The 16548-nt window shown below is 42.4% G+C and overlaps 1 long non-coding RNA gene across 6 annotated transcripts in view; it reads right to left on the bottom strand.

The window, feature by feature from the left end:
• LOC140709630 (uncharacterized) overlaps positions 1 to 10512 on the bottom strand; it is a 65858-nt gene extending 55346 nt beyond the window's left edge. For 3 of the 6 annotated variants that reach the window (XR_012090279.1, XR_012090275.1, XR_012090274.1), the window contains exons 1-2: positions 9873 to 10512; positions 5761 to 5828 (exon numbers count right to left, since the gene is read on the bottom strand). This is a non-coding gene — a long non-coding RNA (uncharacterized lncRNA). Of the gene's footprint in view, positions 1 to 5760; positions 5867 to 9872 lie in introns of all 6 variants that reach the window. The other 3 variants (XR_012090276.1, XR_012090280.1, XR_012090271.1) reach the window with 3 other exon arrangements.
• Positions 10513 to 16548: the final 6036 nt, after the last annotated feature.

Here is a 16548-nt window from a genome sequence, read left to right as displayed (position 1 = left end):
CAGCAAGACTCTGTCTCTACAAAATAACAAATGTATTTTTAAAATTTCAATGACATTTTCCACACAACTAGATAAAATAGTCCTAAAATTTATATGTATCCACAAAAGACCCTGAATAGCCATAGGAATCTTTAAGGAAAAGAACAAAGCTGGAGGCATTACATTACCTGATTTAAGAATATATCACAAAGGTATAGTAATCAAAACAGTATGATACTGGCATAAAAACAGACACTTAGGCCAATGGAGCAGAGTAGAAAACACAGAAATAAATCCACACATATACCATCAATTGATTTTTAACAAAAATTACAAAGGAAACAATTGAGAATAGACAGTCTCTTCAATGAATTGTGTTGGAAAAGCTGGATACTCATAAGCAAAACAATGAAATTAGATACTTATCTCACTTCATTAAAAAAAAATCCAACTCAAAATGGATTAAAAACTTAAACATAAGAACCTGAAAATGTAAAAATACTAGAAGAAAACAGGGAAAAACCTCCATGAAATTCATCTAGACAATTATTCTTTTGAACATGACCTTAAAAGCACAGGCAACAAAAGCAAAAACAAGCAAATGGAACTGCATCAAACTAAAATGCTTCTGCACAGCAAAGGAAACAATCAACAGAGTGAAAAGTGTAGACTGGGAGAAAGTATTTGAAAACCACATATGTGGCCAGGCGTGGTGGCTCATGCCTGTAATCCCGGCACTTTGAGAAGCCAAGGAGGGCAGATCATGAGGTCAGGAGTTTCAGATCAGCCTGACTAACATGGAGAAATCCCATCTCTACTAAAAATACAGAAATTAGCCAAGCGTGGTGGTCTCGCCTGTAATCCCAGCTACTAAGGAGGCAGGAGAATCACTTGAACCTGGAAGGCGGAGGGTGCAGTGAGCCGAGATTGCACCACTGCACTCTAGCCTGGGAAACAGAGCCAGACTGTCTCCAAAAAGAAAAAAAAAAAAAAATCTGATAAGGGGTTAATATCCAAAATATATAAGGAACTCAAACAATTCAATAGCTAGAAAACAAAAAATCCAATTTAAAGGTAGGCAAAAAACCTAAATAGACATATCTCAAAACAAGACATACAAATGGACAGCAGGTATATATTAAAAACATGCTCAACAGCACTAATCATCTGGGAAATGGAAATTAAAATCACAATTAGATTTCATCTCACACCCCCTTGGATGGTTATTATCAAAAAGATGAAAGATAATAAGTGTTGGTGAGGATAAGAAGAGAGTAAACCTTGGTACACTCTTGGCAAAAATGTAAATTTATTACAGCCATTATGGAAAACAATATAGAGTTTCCTAAAAAAATAAACAATAGAACTACCTTATGATCCAGCAATCTTACTTCTGGGTATATATCCAAGGGAAATGAAATCAGTATGTCAAAGAGATTTATACACTCCCATGTTTATTGCAGCATTATTCCTGACACCCAAGGCATAGATTCAATGTTAAGTTCCATCAATGGAGGAATGGATAAAGAAAATGTGAGCTAGGTATATATAAATATAAAATATGAATACTATTCAGCCTTTAAAAAGAAGAAAATCTTGTCATCTGTGACAAAACTGATTAATCTGAAAGACGTTATGTTAAGTGAAATAAGCCAGGCACAGAAAAATAAATGCTACATGACCTCATTTATATGTGGAATCTAAAAAAGTTGAACTCATAGAGGCAGACAGTAGAATGGCAGTTACCAGGGGCCATAAGTGGTGGCTGGGGGAGTGGGGACTTGGGATGGCATTGACTGAAGGATACAAACATCATTTGTACAGGGGGAATAAATTCAATAAATCTATTGTACTACATGTTGACTATAGTTAATAACCATGTAACATATACTTGAAAATTGCTCAGAGTAGATTTTAAGTGCTCTCACCACAAATGAATAATAATAATATGTCAAGTAATGCATATGTTAATTAGCTTGATTGAGCAATTCCACAATGTATACATATTTCAAAATATCAAGTTGAGCTTGGCGTGGTAGCTTATGCCTGTAGTTCCAGCTATCGGGAGGCTGAGGTGGGAGGACTGCTGGAGCCGAGGAATTCGAGGCTGCAGCGTGCTATGATGGTGCCACTGCACTTCAGCCTGGGCAACAGAGCAAGACTCCAAGACTCCATCTTTATAAAAAGAATCATGTTGTATACCATAATTATATGTAATTTCTTATCAAATAAAAATAGTGATAATATAATAATAATTAAGTTTACTGCTTATTAATTACTTAAATATGACCTATGTTTAACACAAACTAGCATTACAAGCCCATAAAATTATTTGCACAGATGCACAAAAATTATTCAATGAATCATTAAATATGTGAGCAAAAATGACATTTAAATGCCCATAAAAGAGAGGTGGTTAATTAATTACATTCCATCCACAGGATAAACTACTATGCTATCATTAAGAGTAATCCATTCACCATAAAAAAGGATAAGGTACTGATATATGCTAAAACATGGCTAAACCTCCAAAATATTATTTCTAAGAGAAAGAATCCAGACACAAAAGGTCACCTATTTTGATCCTCTTTTATAAATAGTGTTCAGGATAGGTAAACCCATAGAGACAGAAGGTAGATTAGTGGTTGCCGGGGGCTAGGGCATGACTGTTCATGGGGATGGGGTTTCATTTAGGGGTGTTGAAAATGTCATGGGATGAGACAGAGGTGATGACTGCACAATATTGTGAAATTACTAAATGCCATGGAATTCTGCACTTTAAAATCATGAGTTTTATGTGATATAAATTTCACCTCAATGTAAGACATATAATCCATCCATTTCATTTAACACATATGAACTGAGGACCAATACATTATGTCTTAAGTACTGGGGTTGATGCAAAAGGAGAAATTATGGACATGGTTCTATCCTAAACAAACTGACGTGGAAAAGTCTCCAAGTCATAAGTGAATGAGAGCAAATCTGTATGTGGTCCCACTGGGCCTCATTCTCTGTTGAGACAAAGTCTTATTAATTTAAAATATAATCTGGATCAGAGAAGGTTGTCTTCTTTGTGCTCCCATGGACCTATGCTTTTTTTGTCCTACCTTTTTATTTTTTTAAGAGACAGAGTCTTGCTCTATTGACCAGGCTGGAGTGTAGCGGTAGGATCACAGCTCACTGCAGCCTTAAACTCCTGGGCTCAAGCAATCTTTGTGCTTTGGGCCCCACACGTAGCTGGGATTACAGACATGAGCCCCTATGCCAGGCCTGGTCCTATGATTTCCTGCGGATGCATATAACTTGCTTATTGTTTGAATAACCATCTCTCTTTCTCCCATACTGTAGGCTCTGAGGGGAAACAGCCAGGTTTGTGTGACTTCCAATTACAGCTTCAGCACAGTTATTAGCACATAACAGATTTTGGATAAGTATTTCTTGAATAAATAAATAAGTGATTTCCTTCTATACTTCTCCAGGTTGGGCTTTAGAGTCTAGGGATAAAAACTTGGTAGCTTTGACTCTTCCCCCTTTCACCCACATAATAACAATCATGATAAAAACAGATGATCCCCATTTATTGAGCTGAGAATTTTGCCAGCCATGGTGCTGGGTCTTTGTAAGGGTGAGACATGATACCACTGACCTGGCCTCATGAACTTGGTTTTAGAACCAAAGGTATTGAGACTAAGATCAGAAAAGTAACAACACGATGTCCATGGGGAGGTTTGGTGACACAGCACCTCGATTCAGAGTTAAACCCATCCACAAGGCCTTCTAGGGAAACCAGAGTGTCTAACAATCAAACAACTGGCTCTTCCTACAGATTCCAGGGCAAACACCACATTGGCCCTCTGTGTAACCAACAATTGGCAAAACAGCTTAGCAGATTGCTTCAATTTGTCTTTTCTGGTGTCAGGTAGAAACAGACTAAAGTCTTCTGGGATGTAGATTCCATAGCTTCTCCCTGAGAATCCTTGGAGTTCCTGAAATACCATTCCCATCTGCTAGGATTTGTCAAGGGGCGTGGAAAGACCCTCTCAAAGGTAGGATCCGCACAATGGCCACTTACAGCAGAGGTGAGCCTCCAAAATCCTTCTGCCCTTGGTCCTTAAAGGTAATTTGGACTTGGAACAATATCTGTGGAGCTGAACTCATCATAGAGTAGAGAACACTGCATGGGAAGTGCTTTAGTCAGAGTTCTCTAAAGAAACCGAACCAACAGAATTTTTTGTGCGTTTATACACACACACACACACACAAATATTTATATATCTATACAATAAATATTCATAAATAATAAACAAATTGTTTATATAATTATAATTTATAGTGTTATATATCTGTAAATAAATGCATATATTTACATATTTATAGTTTATTTTAAAATAACTTGTTTATATATCCATATATTTATAAAATAAATGAATAATGTATATATGTATAAAATGAATAAATAATATATTTATAAAACAAATAAATAATGGCTGGGTGCGGTGGCCCCAGCCTGTAATCCCAACACTTTGGGAGGCCGAGGTGGACAGATCATGAGGTCAGGAGTTTCAGATCAGCCTGACTAACATGGAGAAACCCCATCTCTACTAAAAATACAAAAATTAGCTGGGCGTGGTGGTGGGCACCTGTAGTCCCAGTCACTCAGGAAGCTGAGGCAGGAGAATTACTTGAATCTGGGAGGTGGAGGTTGCACTGAGCCGAGATCATGCCACTACACTCCAGTCCGGCAACAGAGTGAAAGTCCATCTCAAAAAATTAATGAATTAAAGTATGTATTTATAAAATATATATATAAAAAATATGAATTGACCTATGCCATAATGGAGGCTTGGTAGGTAGAGGTGGGGATGGTTAAAGGGTACAAAAAAATAGTTACAAAGAACAAATAAGACCTAGAATTTGCCATTACAACAGGGGTACTGTAGTCCATAATCACTCAATTGCACATTCTAAAATAATGAAAAGAGTCTTCTTGGACTGTGTGTAACACAAAGGATAAACACCTGAGGGGGGACGGATACCATATTTTTCACGACGTGATGATGATTCACCGCATGCCTATATTGAAGTATCTCATGTACCCCATAAACATATATACCTACTATGTACTCACAACAATTAAGAATGAACTTTTTAAATAATAAAGGCTAAGTCCCACGATCTGCTATTTGCAAGCTGGCAAACCGGGAAAGCAGGTGGTGCAGTTCAGTCTGAGTTCAAAGGCTCAGGATCTCTGACGGCCCAGGGCAGGAGAAGGTGGATGTCTCAGCCCAAGGAGAATGGAAGACAGAATTGGCCTTCACTCTGCTTTTTTTGTTCTTGTTCGGCCCTCAGTGGACTGGATGATGCCTACTCACACTAGTGAGACACGATCTTCTTGACTCAGTCTACTGATTCAAATGCTAACCTCTCCCAGAAACACCCTCATAGACACACCCAGACGTGAAGTTTTACCTGCCATCTGGGCATCCCTTAGCCCAGTCAAGTTGACACATAAACTTAAACATCAGAGGGAGTCAGGTGGCTCCCTGGGTTCTGCAAAAGCAATTAACCACTCCAGACCTTGGTTACCTTTCTTGTAAAATGATACGGTTGGAATGAATGATCTGTAAAATTTACTCTTTTCAGGCCAGGTGCAGGGGCTCACGCCTGTAATCCCAACATTTTGTGAGGTCAAGGTGAGCAGATCACTGAGGTCAGGAGTTCAAGACTAGCCTGGACAACGTGGTGAAACCCCATCTCTACTAAAAATATAAAACTTACCTGGGTGCAGTGGCACGAGCTTGTAATCCCAGTTACTCAGGAAGCTGAGGCACAAGAATCACTTGAACCTAGAAGGTGGAAGCTGCAGTGAGCCAAGATAGCATCACTGCACTCCAGCAAAAAAAAAAAAAAAGAAGAGTGGGGCTGGCTAAGAGTTTTAAGGTGGCTTAGAGCAACAGTAGAGGGGAGGGTAATTCAGTTGGAGGAAGTTAATTCATATAGAGCTTACCACTTCGAAACTCTTTTTCACATCTTACATATTGCATTGAGTGCCTACTATGTGACAGGCACTAAGCCAGGTCCTAGTTTTTCTTCTTTCAAGGTCACTGTCAGCCATTCCAACAATGTCCTCATCAGCATCTTACAACACTTGCCCTCTGTGTCCTTCCCGTGTTCTAACCTTCAATCATAAATTCATCCAGCAAATATTTGTTGAGCACCTATAACATAACCAGCCCTGTGCTAGGTTTAGAGGAGACACACATGCACACACAAGCTATGCTTCCAGCTTCTGGTGCAGGGACTTTAAAAAATTAAATAATAGGATAGAATTAAAATTTAAATATACTCTGAAAGAGACACAAAGATATTTTAATATCTAAAATATCTAATAAGAAGGAAGGAAACCATTATAAAAAATTTTAAGATCATGCTGCTCTCCTCTTAGATAGACAGAGAGAGATCTTTCTAAGCATAAAATCAAAGGAAGAAAGAATAGTAAAATGCCAATAGATCCAACCTTACCATTTTTTAAAAAGTACACACACACACACCCACCCACCATATACAATATTGACAGATGTCTTTCAGGACAGTTTGATGCTGTGAGTTTGTAACTGAACGAGGCTCTTTGCTAGAAACTGAAGGATGATGGACAAAACATCAAAAAGAAAACTGAAAGACAGATTGGGGCTCATAACCATCTCATCTATTGGACACAGCAAGAACCAAAGCTAAAAACCAGGGCTTTCTGGAGCCTGGATCTGGAATCAGGTTTATCTGAGACAAACCATGGCTCTGTTTGAAGATAGAGGCTGAAGAGAGGCTGAACGTGCTTTTGAAAGAAGGCTGGAAAAAGTGCTACAAAAATAGTAAGAAAAATATTTTTAGATTATATATCTAACAAAGGGACTTTCATCTAGAATATATATAGAACTCTTACAACAATAAAAACATAATCCAATTAAAAATATAATGACATACAATCTCACACCAGTCAGAATGGCTATGATTAAAAAGTCAAAAAATAACAAATGCTGGAGAGGTTGTAGAGAAAAAGGAACGTGTTTACATTGGTGGGAGTGTAAATTAGTTCAACCATTGTGAAAGACAGTGTGGTGATTCCACAAAGACCTAAAGACAGAAATATCATTTGACCCAGCAATCCCACTACTGGGTATATGCCCAAAGCAATAGGAATCATTCTGTTACAAAGACGCATGCACCTTATACAAAAATTAATTCAAGATGGATTAAAGACTTAAAAGTTAGACCTAAAACCATAAAAACCCTAGAAGAAAACCTAGGCGATACCATTCAGGACATAGGCATGGGCAAGTCTAAAACACCAAAAGCAACGGCAACAAAAGCCAAAATTGACAAATGGGATCTCATCAAACTAAAGAGCTTCTGCACAGCAAAAGAAACTACCACCAGAGTGAACAAACAACCTACAGAACGGGAGAAAATTTTTGCAATCTACTCATCTGACAAAGGGCTAATATCCAGAATCTACAAAGAACTCAAACAAGTTTACAAGAAAAAAACAACCCCATCAACAAGTGGGCAAAGGATATGAACAAACACTTCTCAAAAGAAGACATTTATGCAGCCAACAGACACAAGAAAAAACGCTCATCATCACTGGCCATCAGAGAAATAGAAATCAAAACCACGAGATAATATCTCACACCAGTTAGAATGGCGATCATTGAAATGTCAGGAAACAAGTGCTGGAGAGGATGTAGAGAAACAGGAACACTTTTACACTGTTGGGACAGTAAACTAGTTCAACCATTGTGGAAGACAGTGTGGCGATTCCTCAAGGATCTAGAACTAGAAATACCATTTGACCCAGCCATTCCATTACTGGGTATATACTCAAAGGATTATAAATCATGCTGCTATAAAGACGCATGCACACGTATGCTTATTGCGGCACTATTCACAATAGCAAAGACTTGGAACCAACCCAAATGTCCAACAATGATAGACTGGATTAAGAAAATGTGGCACATATACACCATGGAATACTATGCAGCTATAAAAAAGGATGAGTTCGTGTCCTTTGTAGGGACATGGATGAAGCTGGAAACCATCATTCTCAGCAAACTATTACAAGGACAAAAAAACCAAACACCACATGTTCTCATAGGTGGGAACTGAACAATGAGAACACTTGGACACAGGAAGGGGAACATCACACATTGGGGCCTGCTGTGGGGTGGGGGAGGGGGGAGGGATAGCATTTAGAGATATACCTAATGTAAATGATGAGTTAATGGGTGCAGCACACCAACATGGCACATGTATACATATGTAACAAACCTGCACGTTGTGCACATGTACCCTAGAACTTAAAGTATAATAATAAAAAAGAAAGCTTGATAGTAAAGGATTGGAAGAAGATATGCAAAGATAAATGAATCTAAGGAAAGCAAAAGTATAACTTTTAACACTAAGTGAAATAAAATTTATTTTAATGGAAAAAAAAAGACGCATGCAGGCATGTGCTCATTGCAGCACTATTCATAATAGCACAGAGATGGAATCAACCCAGACGCCCATCAATGATAGACTAGATGAAGAAAATGTGGTACATATACACCATGGAATACTATGCAGCCATAAAAAGGAACAAGATCATGTCCTTTGCAGGGACATGGATGGACCTGGAGGTCATTATCTTAGCAAACTAACACAGTAACAGAAAACCAAATACCGCATGTTCTCACTTATAAATGGGAGCTAAATGAGAACACATCTACACAGAGGGAAACAACACACACTGGGGCCTGAGAGTGGAGAGCAGGAGGAGGGGATCAAGAAAAACAACTAATGGTTACTAGGCTTAAAATCTGGGTGACACAATAATCTACTCAACAAATATCCATGGAACAAGTTTACCTATGTCACAAATCTCCACATGTACCCCTGAATTAAAATTAAAGTTAAAAAAAAGCCCCCCTAAAATAGGTAAAGAATTTGAGTAGACATTTCTTAAAACAAGACATACAAACGGCCAGTAAGAGTATGACAAGGTGCTCCACATCATTAGTCATTAGGGAAACACAAATCAAAAGCACATTGAGATACCACTTCATACCCACTAAGATAACTATAATGAAAAAAAAAGGATGGACAACAACAAGTGTTGGCAAGGATGTGGAAAAATGGAATCCTCATGCGTTGCCTGTGGAAATGTAAAATGGTGCAGCTACTGTAAAAAACAATTTTTCTCACAGTTTCTTTATCCATTACCCATGTGACGGGCATTTGGGCTGGTTCCACGGTTTTGCAATTGCGAATTTGCAGCTGACCTCTCGCAGCCTCGCAGGAACCCGCTGCGAAATAACCTTGGCAGTCACATGGCAGCCAGATAGAAGAACTAAATTCTGGTGCTCTACAACACTGTAGGGTGAATACAGCTAACAATAGTTTACTATGTCTTCTCAAATAGCTAGCAAAGAGGATTTTTAATGTACCCAACACAAACACGGCCTGCGGGAGCACATCTCGGCTCATGGAGATCTGAAGATTTGCAAGAGGATAAAGGCTACCGCGTCCCTGGGTATTTGGTGCCCGCGGCTTGGCCGAGTGGGTTCACTAGCCCGGACCTCGGGAAGTGCTAGGCGGGTCCCGCCGGCAGTCCTGGCGCGCGGGGTGGGGGGTGGGGTGGAATTCAAACGTTTCCTTACAACAAGGACAGCGGGGCGGGAAGGGATGCTACGCAGGGGAGTTCCGAGCAGGATCGAGACCCCCACCTTTCATCCCCAAGTCCAACTCACCCCGCGGGCAATCACACTCTCCCCAGGGTCATGCTCCCTTCCCCCCATCAGCCCCAAGACTCGGGACCCTCCCCATTTCCAGGTCCCCCGCGCTCCGCCCGCTACCTTGAGGCTCTTCAGGCGGTCCTTTAGGGTCTCCAGCGAACGGCTGAACTATTCTACGACGCATCCGGGGTTCCGCGCCAAAGTCACCCATAGTGTCCTTGCCCGTGGCCCTCCGCGCCGCGCGCCTTGCCGCTCGCCAGGCCCTGGCAGCGCAGCAGCTCGCCCGTGAGCTCGTGGATGGCCTCGCGCTGCGAGCCCAGTGTCTCTTTCAGCGGTTCGACCGGCTCGCGCAGCTGCAGGACCTCGGCCCGCAGCTCCTCCTCGGGAATCAGCGCGCGCGCTGCATGGGCATCGCTGGCAGCGGGCAGCCGGCGCGCACAGCCTCCGGGGGCAGTGAGGTGTACACTAAGCGGCTGCTCCGCGCCGGGCTCTCTTGCGTCCCCGCGGCCACCGCGAGCACCAAGCAGGCGGCCAGCAGCAGAATCCCGACGCTGACGCCGCGCTCAGCTCCGCATCGGAGGGCGGGCGCCTTTGGGGCTGGCAGTAGCCAGGAAGGCCTCTGGAGTACCGCGTGCACCGCAGCGGCGCCTGCAGTCCAGTAGCCTTGCAGTCCCGTAGCCTTATCCTAGACCCGCAGCCAGGTGCTCTGAATCAATCCGGCCCTCGAGCCTTTTCTTAAGCTGGGGTGCGGAGGGAGCCGACGCGTGGGGCGTACGCCGCGAGCTCTGATTGGCTCGACCGGGTGCGCGTCATGCAGTGGGTGGGGCGGGGGGGGGCTTGCACGTTACGCGCTAGACGGCCGGGCGGGGGCGTGGATTGGAGCCTGGGGCAAGAGGGCGAGGTTCCGGGCCCCGCCTCAGAAAAGGAGGCCTAAGGTGGAAAACCACATAGGACCCTGGAGAGCCTAGGCCTGCAGTGCCCGGGCGCCCCTCGAACCCACCGCAGGACGCAGGCGTCACAGGCTGAGGAGAAGCCGGGAGCCCATTGATGCCCCGGTGCCCCTTCCTCAGGGTGGCTTCCGGCGCGGGGCCTCCCTGTGCCTTAGCCGCCGCCCTCAGGGAGGCATTTTCCCCAGCAGGAGCAGCCCCCAAGGCGGGACTCGAACTCTGGCCGCCTTCGAGAGCCACCCCAGCCGCAGGCATGGCCCTCCTCCTCAAGACTGGGCCGCCTCATTCTCCAGGCGGGAAGGGGCCACACAACAGCCGCCTCCGGATGCAACGGTCCCCCGGACGCACTCCACGGTCCCGCCAGCATCCTCCGCTCCGACTGGCAAAACGCTGGGGAAGAATCCCCAGGGCCTCGTGCTGCTATGGCCGGGCACAGTGGCTCACACCTGTAATCCCAGCACTTTGGGAGGCCAAAATGGGTGGATTGTTTGAGGTCAAGGGTTTGAGACCAGCCTGGCCGACATTGTGAAACTCCGCCTCTAATAAAAATAGAAAAATTAGCTGGACGTAGTGGCACACGCCTGTAATCCCAGCTACTTGGGAGGCTGAGGCAGGAGAATTGTTTGAACCCGGGAGGCAGAGGTTGCAGTGAGCTGAGATCACCCCACTGCACTGCAGTGTGGGCGACAAAGTGAGACTCCGTCTCAATAGAAATAAGTAAATAAAGACGCTATGAACATTTCACCTGCAAATTTTTGTGTGACTATATGCTTTAATTTCTTGGGTGGGTTTCCTCTATGAGTGGATTTGCTGGGCCATATAAACGTGTGTTGAACATTTTGAGGAACTGCCAAACTATTTTCCAGCACAGCTTCACCATTTTTACATTCTGCATTTTACATTCCCACCAGCAATACATGAGTCTTCTGGCTTCTCCTCATCCTGTTACTGTCTTTTTTTTTTTACAGTCTTCCTACTACATGTGAAACGTTATCTCATTGTGGTTTTGATTTCGATTTCACTAATGACTAATGACATTGAGCATCTTTACATATGCTTGTTGGTCATTTGCATGTTTTCGTTGCAGAAATATCAGTCAAGATCCTTTGTCCATTCTGGGTGATTTATCTTTCTTTCTTTTTTTTTTTTTTTTTTTTTTTGGAGACAGAGTCTTGCTCTGTTACCAGGCTGGAGTGCAGTGGCCCGGTCTCGGCTCACTGCAACCTCCACCTCCCGGGTTCAGGCGATTCTCCTGTCTCAGCCTCTCCAGTAGCTGGGATTACAGGTGTCCGCCACCATGCCTGGCTAATTTTTGTATTTTTAGTAGAGACAGGATTCCACCACGTTGGCCAGGCTGGTCTCAAACTCCTGACCTCATGATCCGCCCACCTCAGCCTCCCAAAGTGGCGGGATTACAGACGTGAGCCACTGTGCCTGGCTGATTTATCCTTTCACTATAGAGTTGTAGGGGTGCTTTATGATATCTCGATACACACCCCTTATCAGATATATGATTTGTCCAAATATGTCCATTTCCTTTTGTCACTTGTGTTTTTGGTGTGATATCTAAGAAACCATCACCTAACCCTGACCCAAGGTCATGAAGATTTATTCCTATGTTTCCTTTTAATGTTTTAATATTTTTAGCTCTTATATTTACATCTTTTATCTTTTTTTTTTTTTTTTTTTTTTTTGAGACAGTCTCTCTCTGTTGCCCAGGCTGGGGTACAGTGGCATGATCTCAGCTCACTGCAACTTCCACCTCCCAGGTTCAAGCAATTCTTGTGCCTCAGCCTCCTGATTTTGGGAGGATTGTAGGCATGTGCCACCATGCCTGTCTAATTTTTGTATTTTTTGGTAGAGATGGGATTTCGCCGTGCTGCCCAGGCTGGTCTTGAACTCCTGCGCTCAAGCAATCCTCCTGCCTCAGTCCCCCAAAGTGCTGGGATTACAGACATGAGCCACTGCGCCCAGCTCTTTGATCCATTTTTATTGTTTTATGTATGGTCTGACATAGGGATCTCACATCATTCTTTTGCAAATGGATGTCCAGTTGTCCCAGCATCATTGGTTGAAAAGACTAATCTTTCCCCCATTGAATTGTCTTGTCAACTCTGTCAAAAGTCAAATGTCCAGGATTTAAAAGTTTATTTCTGCACTGAAAATTTTGTTCCATTCATCTATGTTACCCTTATGCCAGCATCACATTGTCCTGATTAATGGAGCTTTGAAGTCAGTTTTAGAGATGGGTAAAGTGAGGCTGAGACCTACTGGGCTGCATTCCCAGACAGTGAAGGCATTCTAAGTCACAGGATGACACAGGAGGTCAGCACAAGATACAGGTCATAAAGACCTTGCTGATAAAACAGATTGCTGTAAAGAAGCTTGCTACAATGCTGAAAACCAAGACAGCCATGAGAGTGACCTCTGGTCATCCTCAGTTACACTCCCACAGTTTACAAATGCCACGGCTACTTGGGAGACTAAAGCAGGGGGATCACTTGAGCCCAGAAGTTTGAGACTACAGTGAGCTATGATGGGGCCACTGCACTCCAATCTGGGTGACACAGTGAGACAATCTCAAAAATTAAAAAAAAAAAAATGAGGGTGGAAAGAAAAATTTTGGGGGGAAGAAAGTAAAACAGGCAGGGCTCTGAAGCTACCAAAATCAGGAGATGAAAACCCTCGTGCACAAAGCAGTCTGAATTGCAGGGGAGGAGACATTTGGGGGTTTATTTGCTGGACACTTTGGGGATATAGTACTGTATGTCAGCCACCTTTCACTGCACAAAGGTTGTTACTTGCCAAGCTCCTGCTTCTCTTCCATCAGACCTATCAGGAGACCAGGCTCTAGCCCTCACCTCCAATGGGATCAATCTGCATGGCTGAGATACAGCCTCAGCCCCAGTGCATGCATGCCTGGATGAGGGGAGGGGCTGCCACTGTAGGAAAGGCACAGAACTCACTGAGACACTTGTCCTTTTGTAACAAAGACCATAAGCTGCTGGGCGAAGAGCAGAGAATGCTGTCACCCCCAGGAGACAGGTGAGGACCCATTGCCAGTGGGAGAAGAGTAGAAGAATAAAAATATATCTCACAAGGAGGAGCAGGAAATCATACTGGGCCCAGAATTTTATACTAATTCCACTAGAGGTCTTTTGCTGGCTGAGGGACAATAAATTTTCTCCTGGAGAAGGCACACTGTAAGGCAGAGTTTGGCTTCCATAGGTGGGAGGGCAGGATCACTGAGAAAATCCCACTGCCAAGACCCAGAGACACAAGACCTGCCTAAGATTGAGGCTGGGCCAGGAAAACAATGAACATCTTTGTCCACCACCACCAGGCTAGTAAGTACCAAGTGACAGCAATCAGTCTACTGCAGTAGGAGGAGAGGCAAGAACATAGAAATCTTCTCTGAGATGCAGGCACACAGGGAAGGCCAAAAGATGACAGTGTCATGGGAGCAGTGGCAAAAACCCTCCAGCAACCCAGCCCCCACGATAAGCACAAGACACCTCTAGAAAAATGCAAGCTGGTAGTGCATTGACGATAAATATAATAACAACAAAACCCAATTCCAGTTTCATTCCTGGCTAGAGTGACTCAACTCCCCCCTCCCCCATACTAGCAGCCAAGCAAAAGACTTGCCATTTTCAGGCATAAATTTTTACTTCAGTCTCTACTGTTCTGTATACAGTGTCTGGCACTGAATCAAAAAGTACAAGATACATCAAAAAAGCAAGTGATAGCACTCCTCTTTCAAGAGATAAATCAATCAAGAGAACTAGACTCAGAAGTGGCTTAGATGTTAGAACTATAAGACAGAGATTTAAAAATGGCTATGATTGATATGTTAAAGGTTGTGGTAGAAAAGGTGAAAAATATTCATGAACACATGAGAAATTTCAGCAGAGATATGCGAGGTGTAAGAAAGGATCAACTGTAAATGTTAGAAATATTTTGTAAACAGTAACAACAGAGATTTTTAAAATGGCTTTAAAAAGCTCATAAGAATATTTGACACTACTGAGAAAATAACTGAATGTTAAGGGAGGTCAGTGAGAATTATCCAAACTGACAAACACACACACACACACACACACACACACAGACACACAAAGAGTAAAAACATTTTATAGACATTTTGCAAGATAGAGCACCTAATAGGTGTGGGATAGTAATTAATAGTGAAGTCTGGGCACAGTGGCTCATGCCTGTCATCCCAGCACTTTGGGAGACTGAGGCAGGAAGATCACTTGAGCCCACAAGTTTGGAATTGGTCACATTATGAGATCTTGTCTCTCCAGAATTTTTTTTTAATTTAGCAGAGTGTGGTGGCACACACCTGTAGTCTCAGCTATTTGGGAGGTTGAGATGGGAGGATGACTTGAATCTAGGAGGTCAAGGCTGCAGTGAGCCAAGATCATGCCACTGCACTCCATCCTTGGAAATGAGCAAGACCCTGTCTCTTAAAAAAAAAAAAAAAAAAGTTTAACATAAGTGAAATTGAAATCCCAGAAGGCAAAGAGAAAAAATGAGGCAGAATAAATAGTTGAGGAGATAATGACCAATAATTTTCCAAAAAGAAAATCACATTAAATTATAGATTTAAAAAATCATAGGGATGCATAGAGGGGAACAACACACACTGAGGCCTGTCAGAGGACAGCGGGTGGGAGGAGGGAGAGGATCAGGAGGAATAGCTAGTGGATGCTGGGCTTAATCCCCAGGTGATGGGAGGGTCTGTGCAGTAAACCACCATGGCACACGTTTACCTACGTAACAAACCTGCACATCCTGCACAGGTACCCCTGAACTTAAAAGTTGGAAATTTAAAAAAATAAACTTACTCAATATTAAATGTGACTTTTAAAAAATCATAGGACCACACTAGAACAAATAGCTCATCCCCAAAATACAAAAAACCAAAAAGCTCAGACGCATCCTATTCAAACTTCTAAAAACCAGTGATAAAGACAGTATCTAAAAGGAAGCTAGAAAAAAAGCAGACACATTACATACAGAAGCACAAATAGAATTATAGTGCAAGACTTCTTATCAGAAACTGTGCATGCCAGAAGATAATGGAGTGACCTTTGTAAAGCAAAACAAAACAAAACAAAACAAAAAAACTGTCACCCCAGAATTCTAGTGCTTGAAAATAAACAAGAAACAAAGACTCTTTCCAGACAAAAGCAGAGAGAATTCATTATTTGCGGATCTGTAATATAGGAAATGTTAAGAAAAATTCTTCAGGCAGAAGACTATGATACCAGGCAGAAATCTGGATTTACACAAAGAAGAGAAGATCTCTAAAAATAGCTTGAAAGAAGATAAACATTTTTAAACTCTTTTTCTTGTTCTACATTGTCCTAAGAGATAATTGACTGTATAAAGCAAAAACAATAGCCATATATCGTGATTAAGGACTTCTATGTAGAAGACGTAAAGAACTCTAAAACACTCAAGAAAAAAAAAAACAACAAAAAACACAAGTGATACAGTCGAGCAAAGGATTTGAACAGACACTTTACCAAAGAAAATATACGTATGGCAAATATGCCCATGAAAAGATGTTCAATATCATTAGTTATTAGTCATTAGAGAAATGCAAATTTAAGCCACAGTGAGATACCATTACATACATATTAGAATGGCTTAAGACAAACAAACTACAAAAGCCTGACAACACAAAATGCCTATGAGCATGTGAACAAGTGAAACTTCCACTTATTGTTGATGGGAATACCAAATGGTACAGCCACTTTGGCAAGCAGGTTGGCAATTTCTTTCTTTCTTTTTTAAAGACATAGTCTCGCTCTGTAGCCCAGGCTGGAGTGCAACTGGTG

The sequence above is a fragment of the Chlorocebus sabaeus genome, chromosome 21, assembly GCF_047675955.1.
Source record: "Chlorocebus sabaeus isolate Y175 chromosome 21, mChlSab1.0.hap1, whole genome shotgun sequence".
Lineage (NCBI taxonomy): Eukaryota > Metazoa > Chordata > Mammalia > Primates > Cercopithecidae > Chlorocebus > Chlorocebus sabaeus.
The sequence above is the reverse complement of the archived record's forward strand: the minus strand, read 5'-3'. Positions and strand labels throughout refer to the sequence as shown.